Below are 8,963 nucleotides of genomic sequence, written 5' to 3'. Positions count from 1 at the left end.
CAGCTGCCTCTATAGGCATCGTTCTGCTTGCAGAGGCATCTTTGATATTAAATCAGTAGTAGCTGATCTGCTGACTATGATCAAAAGAAAGTCCGAAAGATACAGCAGTCTAATGGCCACGAGAGATAACTGTGGACCATCTGCTCTAGACATGAAAAACAAAGGAAGGAAATATAGCTGTTGTCACCTGTGCATAAATTTAGTCACAACGGCTTATGATTTATCATCAGCACGAACCGCTAGCTGCGCCTCTTGACTTCTCAATTTCTGTTTCCAATTATTAAGGTTCTGAAGATTGGTAACTGCCGTCTAATGTTGCACTGGCAGTACTTCAGTTCAGCTAGAGTTTTATCAGGTTTTCCGTTATTAAGAGCTATTTTCAGAAGCCTACACCGTCGCTAAAGTGGAAATAAGAGCCTTGTGGGGAACGAGAGTTGGACTCCAGGTTCTTAAACGCAGAACATCACAAATGAGCATGGGTTGTGGGTCTTGGATATATGAAGAATATATTTTTGAACCCCTGTGATTCAGGTTCCAGAAAATGGGACACTTTTTCTAAGGTAAAAGAAGTACTTTAAGGTAAAACTGACTACCATTAGAAACAGAACTTTGTTGGCAGAGGTCCCTTGGTTCTGGAACTCCTTCCCATTGGAGCCTCTCTATTGACCCATTTAAGAGGGCGTTGAAAAAGCTTCCTGTTTTGAGCAGGCTGCTGGGATCAATATTGTTTTAAGTAGTAGGTCTATGGCAAATGTTCTGCCCCCCACCAAAAAAAAAGGCAGAGCAAGCCAATTTTATACATGCAGTAGGTACAAGGCAGAAGGTGGGAGGGTGGCCTTTTGTATTTTTTCCTCACTGTTCATTGCCTCCTTCTTATTTACTAATATTTATTTGTATTTTGTTACAATGGGAGGGGTGGCACACTCCCCACACAACATAAAGGCTTAAGATGCAGTGAATCTGAAGCCTGTCCCGATGCGCCTGCAGAATGCTCCCTGGTGTGGACCTGGGAGAGTAAGCTCTGATATATCCTATGGCCCCCTAGGACACTCTCTCAGTATCCAAGGGTCTTAATTTTCAAAATATTGACCTGTTCAGAGCCCTGTTCACTGCTACTATTTCCCCATCTGTTGCTATTTCTGCACATTAAAATAATAATAATAATAATTACCACTTCTTCCTGGATTAGTTGCATTAGTATTCCCAGGCCATCAGTAATCACATAATGGTGAGGATGGTGTCACGATTCTGCACATAACCAATCAGATTTGGTGTGTGATGACGTCACTGTATGTAAATGAAGTCGTCATGGAGTTAGGACAATGCTACCCAGTGAACACTACTGAATCAGTCACACACAACCTTCCTGTCCTGTCCCAGCCCAAAAGACATTGAAAAGGTGCACTTTTCATTGCTACCAAAAATGTTCACCCCCACCCCAGTAAGTACTTTAACCTAAGCCATATTTTAAAATATTACTTTCTGCTTTATTTATTTGGGAAAATTGGAAATGGAGGGGATGTTATGAATACCACTTGGGGTCAAAGGAGGAGTGCATAGAGGCAGTCATCTCAGGTGACACCAGCAGCAGTTTTCAGCCAGATCTCATAAGATCTCATAAGAGCTCCACAAAATCTCACTGGAACCCCCCATTGCCACTTTGCAAGCACTGCCAAACAACCCAACTAAGGGAGGCTTCATCAGGGTTGGGGAGGCAGCAAGCTGAGAGGACACCTTCCCGTTTTGCCTCATGTAGTGAAAGGGGAAATGCCAACCCTGGTTTAGAGTCAAGAACTCTGAGTTACATGATGCATTCATCACACATGCGGTGCAGTGATATACTTTGTATTGATCTTATTGACTTATTGAGAGCCAGTGTGGTGTAGTGGTTAAGAGCAATAGACTTGTAGTCTGGTGAACCGGATTCGCGTCTCCGCTCCTCCACATGCAGCTGCTGGGTGACCTTGAGCCAGTCACACTTCTTTGACATCTCTCAGCCTCACTCACCTCACAGAGTGTTTGTTGTGTGGGAGGAAGGGAAAGGAGAATGTTAGCCGCTTTGAGACTCCTTTGGGTAGTGATAAAGCAGGATATCAAATCCAAACTCCTCCTCCTCCTCCTCCTCCTCCTCTTCTTCTTCTTTTGTACTGTATTGATCTTCATGTCATATTGTGTTGATCTTCTTGTCATTTCTGTTAAATTGTGTACCGCCTTGCTGTATTTTTGCTGCTGAAGAGTGTTCTATAAATAATGCTCTGTCCCAGCTTCTGCCAACATAGCAGTTCAAAAGCATACCTGTGCAAGTAGATAAATTGGTACCACTGTAGTGGGAAGGTAAATGGCATTGCTGTGCACTCTGGTTTCCATCACGGTGTTCCGTTGTGCCAGAGGCAGTTTAGTCCTGCTGGCCACGTGACCCAGAAAGCTGTAGGTGGAAAAATGCCGGCTCCCTCGGCCTGAAAAGTGAGATGAGTGCAGCAACCCCATAGTTGCCTTTGACAGGACTTAACTGTCCAGGGGTCCTTTACCTTTTTTAAAAAAAACAACCTATAAATATTTAAATAAATAAACATTAACCAAAGTTCTAACTAGATGGCCAGTCGAGTAGCACAGAGGAATGGTGAAGTGGGATGATGATGGAAGTGTCCTGCTGCTCCTTGGAGTGCTGCAGAGGCCATTGCCCCAAAATAGGTCTGTCTCCGGGGTTCTTATACTCTCTTATTACATGACAAGTAGACTGATGTGTTGACTGTAGGTCTTCTGGACTGTATGCCCCTTTTCTGGCTATTTGACTCAAAGGTCATCATCTCATGCCATTATCACTAGGTGTCACTAGGCAAACGGACATAACTGTCTCATTTCTTCTTCCCATGAATATTGTTTTTTAAAGTCCTGTTGAAATGAGCTAGCTATCATCCAAAGGAGCTTGCTTCTCCTCTTGCAGAGGCTGTCCTTTCAGTCCAAATATATCTGTTCCGCCTTTTCAAGCATTGCATTTTGAACTGATTCTATTATAAAGGTCAGTGAATACAGAGATGCCATTTTTGGCTCAGGCAGCCAAGTGTCCTAGGAGAACCCTCTTTTAAAGTCCATCATTCACACACCAGTTCCTGCCATCATCTGACCACATCCATGGTGCCAGCTGAGGCAGTTCCCTTCATCCTTCTGTAAGAAAGACCTTGTCCCTGCTATCAAGAAGCTTCATCCACTTGGCTACAGAGCACAGGGGAAACCATCAATTTATCAACCAGAATAAATACATTTTACTCTGATGTGGTGGGCTCACTAATTACAATCCCTTTGCTGTATTTGAGGTAATGGAATTTGGATTTCCCAGAAGTTTCAGTGGGATATGACCCAAGACATGCAGATTCATTAATGGTGACTATAACCCAGTGTAACTTTGGATACAACAAATACATCTGGATTTCACATAGCTTTCAGCTTAAGGCAGCAAAACAGAAATACATAGCTGACTTCCTCGCAGCCACATTTTTGTGTCTTTCAAAGCCCTATAGAGTGCAATACAATTTGGAGAACGTAAGGCAGTGCTACACCATAACATAAGCAGCAAATCACTTAATATTATTCTTAATAAAGCCCATCTGGTTGTGATCTAATGAGAACCACATTTAAGTCACTTTTTCCGTCTTCAAGAATGTCATACAGTCATAAGCAAGCAACACTTTCAAGATTATTTATGCTGCTCTATTACAGACAGGAATCCCCAAGCCATTCACTTTTGTTTGGCGTGGTTCTAATATAGTCCCACCAAAGTCACAATCAGGGCTTCAGGGAGTCAAATAAAGAGGGACCTGTGGTCTGACACAGCTTCCTATGTAATCGTGTGCCTTTCCAAGACGCAAGGGGTTCTTTTTTGTTTGTTTGTTTCTGGCAGACAATAAAAAGACCAAGGTGGTTATTTTAACAAGTTTATTTGCTAGCAAAGAATACAAAGTAAAGCATTAAAAAAAATCAGATTTCTCATGGCTGGGGAAGCACCTCCAGAGCAACAGCTATTCCTCTCACTCCTTCAGTCTAAGGCAATGTCTTCAGTGTCTTCAATCTTTAATCTTAGCAGCGTTCCAGTCTCCCATATTTATATTATTTGGGTGTGGGAGCCATATCCCTGTGTTCAGCCAGGGGTAGTACCAATGGCTTCATCTCAGGTACATCAAAGGATTGGCAAGCTGCCCTCTTCTACTGTTCGTGTGAGAAGCACTAGTCCCTGTCATTCTCATGACTTTGATCCTGCAAGCACATGAATCAATCCTCAATCTTGGCATTCAGTATCCAGATTGACCTCATGTCCTGATAAGCCTCTATCTCTGTCCTGTCTCTGTAGTCTAAAAATCAGCTCCCAAGTCTATTTATTTGTATCGTTTAATATTCCAGTGCTCTGTGTTTATAAAACCCAATAAAAAGTTATTTTTATTATAATAAAAAATCAGCTCACATTGCATTAATCTGTCCTCACCTGATGCATCTCTAAACATAATTAAATCCTTAAAGGACACAGCCTAGAAGGTTATTAACTGAGCAAGTTCAGGCTTCTATAAAGGCCCTGCATAAACCATCAGAGAATCCCACCCTCTCCTTGTAACATAGCTCCTGCATATCTTCCTTAACGCTATGTTTTTTAGAATGTTGTATTATTTTATTGTTGTTAGCCGCCCTGAGCCCGGCTTCGGCTGGGGAGGACGGGACATAAATAAAATAAAATAAAATAAAAATTTATTATTATATTATTATGTTCCTAACCAATCCTAAAGCAATTGCCTAGGCGTTCAAAAGAATCTCATGTACAACATATTGGAAGTAAATGTAGGGTTTGCAAAGCCTCTGCTTCTGGCTCTGTGTAATGGATGCTAATGGAATGGGGGTTTTTTTAGGAATGCTGGAGACTTGGGGAAATGATCTCTCTCAGCGGGCCAGCGCCTGATACTGAGGAAGTAAGCAAACCCAGCAGCTTCTCAAAGCTTTCCTTCAGGCAGAAAAAGAATCCACATTTTAAAAATATAAAACCACATGTTACTTATGAAGGTATCAAGTAGATGTATTTTAGTGTTGAAGCCCACCCCCACCCCTCTTCCAGCAAGATTGGAAGTGCAATTTGAAACATTTCTTACTATCATTTTGTTCATGTCTCTTACAATGAAATATATTGAGTGGAAAGGAGAAAAAAGTTTTTAAGGTTTGGAGCAATTTAATTGTGGTTTCCTTTTAATACTGGAGCAATTATACATGTCACTAGCTGAAAAGCAGAATTACTTATTATGAAACACTAGCAATAGCTGACACCTTGATCCCAGTGCTATTAACCATTCCTGAAGTGCTCGTGGCAAGACCATTTTTCAAAATAAAGAAACACTAATTCCGAGGAAAGTATCATTTTCTCCTACTTATTTCCATGTGCTGATGGTCTCAGGTTACATCCAACTAATTTAAACCTCCTTATGCCAATTATTTCACACCATGGTCCTCTTTTTTTTTCTCTGGGCATATCAATCATCCAAATTAGTTCAGTTTTGTAATAAGAGTATAATTAAATCTTCCTTTTAAAAGAGCATAAGCAAATTTCACCTGAATGTAATGACACCCTCATATCCGTTTCTTTCCTCAAGGTCCTCAGAAGTTATTTAATATACCAAACATGCATCAGAGGCCCAGTGTTTACCCTTTGGGAACAGATGGTACATCTCCCTTAACTTGTCCCAACATATGAATGTAGCTCTCCACCCACCCACTCAGTGTTCCAGCCCGAAAGCACATGCAGGGATAAGACATGTGAATGCCATCTGCATATGTCCAGTTCAACATATGCAGAAAACTACATGGATGGTTTTCCAAATTATATCATATAAGCAATTTGTACCTTGGTACTTGGAACTGCTGTGGTCTAAACCACTGAGCCTCTTGGGCTTGCTGATCTGCAGGTTGGCGGATCGAGTCTCCATGACAGGGTGAGCTCCCATTGCTCTGTCCCAGCTCCTGCTAACCTAGCAGTTCAAAAGCAAACCAGTGCAAGTAGATAAATAGTTACCACTGAGGCAGGAAGGTAAACGGCGTTTCTGTGCACTCTGGTTTCCGTCACGGTGTTCCGTTGCACCAGAAGTGGTTTAGTCATGCAAGCCACATGACCGGGAAAGCTGTCTGTGGACAAACATCGGCTCCCTTGGCCTGAAAGCAAGATGAGTGCCACAACCCCATAGTAGCCTTTGACTGGACTTAACCTTCCAGGGGTCCTTTACTTTTTACATGTGGAGCCAGTGCTAATGCACTGGGTGAGCAAGAGACTACACTGGACCTCAGTGAGGGATATTGCCCAATATTATCCAGTCTGGCCCATGGATAATGCAGAACAAATGATGACCTGGTTTGAACCAAATGCTGTGAGATTAGAGTACACTTTGGGGAATAGACATTGCTCATACATTTTCCCTCCTGTAAAAATATGAGAAAAGTGTCACTCGGCTTTTGATGCTCAAAAGGAAGGTGCACACAGATTAATATGAATGAATGTTTTAGGTGTTCATGCGTTATGCTAATTTTTTTTTGCATTGCATTGTATTGTATATTAAGAGTCTTTATTACATTTTATGCTTCAGTGTGGGAGTGTTGTTTATTTCTCATCTAGGGCCTTTGTGATGTTCCCCAACTACCTTGAAGACAGACGTCTGGATCCCACGCAACAAATGAGTAACGCAACTGGACATTTATTTCCTACAAAACATGATAATCTGGAAATGCCCTTTAAATGCTCCTAAGTATCAGAATGTTTTTGTCTCTTTCAACACTCGCATTCTTTCCAGAATTAACGGGGAGCGAATTATCAAGTGACTAGTTATATTTGGTCCCACAACCTTTGTACGAGGTGACTTAGTGCTGGACAGCTCGGTTTCAACCCACCTTCTGCAGGAAGTGAACAGAGCCATTTGGCACATAAATTAGCTGAGCTGGGAATTTTCTATCCCTTAATGAACTTTTCCATTTAACATTACCAGAAAAATACACCAAGGAATCTTAAGAGCTTCATCATCCTTGGAGTTGCGAAGTATGGTATGTGCATTAGTGAAGGTCACTGATTAATTCTGTCTCCATCTAAATAAAACTGGTTGCAGTAGTCTGATCCAAGGATAGCTGCAACATCAGCTGTTGTGTGCTAATACCATAGAACTTTTTAAAGGCTAGGCAGAGCAATCCTAATTCTGATGGTGGGGGGAGCCTGAACAGCTGCCGTGTTCTAGATTTTCCCAGTCAACAAGGGCAGGGTGGGAAACATGCAACCAGAAAAGAAACTAATGGCATAAAAATGAGAGGCGCATCACGGTGACCCAGGAAACACCACCAGTGGCAATCAGGGACTCTAGTAACAATAATGTCTACATTCTTCTCACATCCAGAGGGAACCAGTGATGGGACCATGCCTACCACACACTTTCGGAATCATCACACCCACATCAAGTACGATGATGTCATAGCAACCCTATTTCTTCAGCCTCGGTGTCTGAACCAGCAATAGGGACCCCTACAGACACACTTGGTATCCTATTATGCTCTTCACAACCACTGCATGGATTTTCTCTATATTGCTGCATATAGAGGGAGAGGAGGGGTGATTACTGGTGGCATGGAAGAAACTGCCCACATCTCTGGAAAATGATAGATATGCTATCATTTGCCAGCAGTGCCCTTCCACAGTCTACATGGGACAAACAGGCCAACCCCTGCACAAAACTGGTGTAATTCTGACCTCAGAAGTGGCAATAGTCAGAAACAGTCAGGACACCCTGTTTCTGACCTGAACATAACTCTTTACATGTCAGTGCCTTCTTTTTAGGAGTGGAATGCAAGACAGAAAAGTTGATTGGAAGTCTGGAAGTTAATTTGAAGTTGGACTGAATTGTGCTTAGCAATTACTCGTGGTTCTTCAGTCTTCCACCAAAGAATCCCATTAACTATTTCAGACTTGACCAATGTGTTCTTCTGAAGATCTTGTGGCCAAAAAAAGGTCATATCATTACAAAATTGAGGCAAATTCTACAACAGTGAGAACAAATTTGATACTGTGGTTAAGTCCCTGAATCAGCTGCAGAAACATCTGCACTGGTTCTTAGGGTAGCAGCTGCCTCCGATCGTGGTGTAGAGTGGGATGTGTGGGATGCAATTTAAACCACAAGAGGCATGTAGATGGGAGTGCTGTATCCTTCCCCACCTACTTCTCTCCCTCTTGCCCTTTCTCTCGTGTATAGGCATAAGAAACTGCCTTCACCAAGTCATACCACTGAACTATCTTGCTCAATATTGTCAGCACTGACTGACAGTGCTTCAAGCAGGATTCTTTCTTGACCCTACCTGAAGATGCATGAGATGAACTGCATTTAGTACGCTTTGGTTCTTCACCAACAACAGCAACAACAACAATACCTAAAGTGCCTCACCTGGGAGAGACATGTTAACATGACAAAAAGGTGTCAATGGCCCAACTAAGAGGAATCTTGGGCCTAGGCAGACAGAAGCTGCCAAGGTGATGGGAGGTGAGAGAGAGGGGACAGGAGAATAGTGTCCTTAGCAAGGTGTGGTGGGAAGAAGAAGGGAGAACAGAGGGACAGAACCATACGAGGCTGGCTGAGCGGTAGTCTCGTAATCTGGGGAACCAGGTTCGCGTCTCTGCTCCTCCACATGCAGCTGCTGAGTGACCTTGGGCTAGTCACACTTCTTTGACGTCTCTCAGCCACACTCACCTCACAGAGTGTTTGTTGTGGGGGAGGAAGGGAAAGGAGAATGTTAGCCACTTTGAGACTCCTTCGGGTAGTGATAAAGCGGGATATCAAATCCAAACTCTTCTTCTTCTTCTTCTAACTGGCTTCCAACATTCTGCCCATCTCATGTGTAGTTGTTTCTTAGAGACACATGCATTTATATCGTGAGAATATAGGTCTACAGATAAGACATGGCTTTAG

General features: G+C 42.6%; 1 long non-coding RNA gene across 1 annotated transcript; it reads left to right on the top strand.

Moving 5' to 3' along the window:
* Positions 1 to 1,321: 1,321 nt before the first annotated feature.
* LOC310842528 lies at positions 1,322 to 8,626 on the top strand. Its single transcript, XR_014563150.1, has 3 exons — positions 1,322 to 1,441; positions 6,638 to 7,059; positions 8,253 to 8,626. It is a non-coding gene; the product is annotated as an uncharacterized lncRNA (long non-coding RNA).
* The last annotated feature ends 337 nt before the right edge of the window (positions 8,627 to 8,963 follow it).

The sequence above is a fragment of the Podarcis gaigeae genome (assembly GCF_964106915.1).
Source record: "Podarcis gaigeae genome assembly, chromosome: 4".
Taxonomy (NCBI): domain Eukaryota; kingdom Metazoa; phylum Chordata; class Lepidosauria; order Squamata; family Lacertidae; genus Podarcis; species Podarcis gaigeae.
Note: the sequence above shows the minus strand (reverse complement) of the source record. Positions and strands in the feature narration are given on the sequence as shown.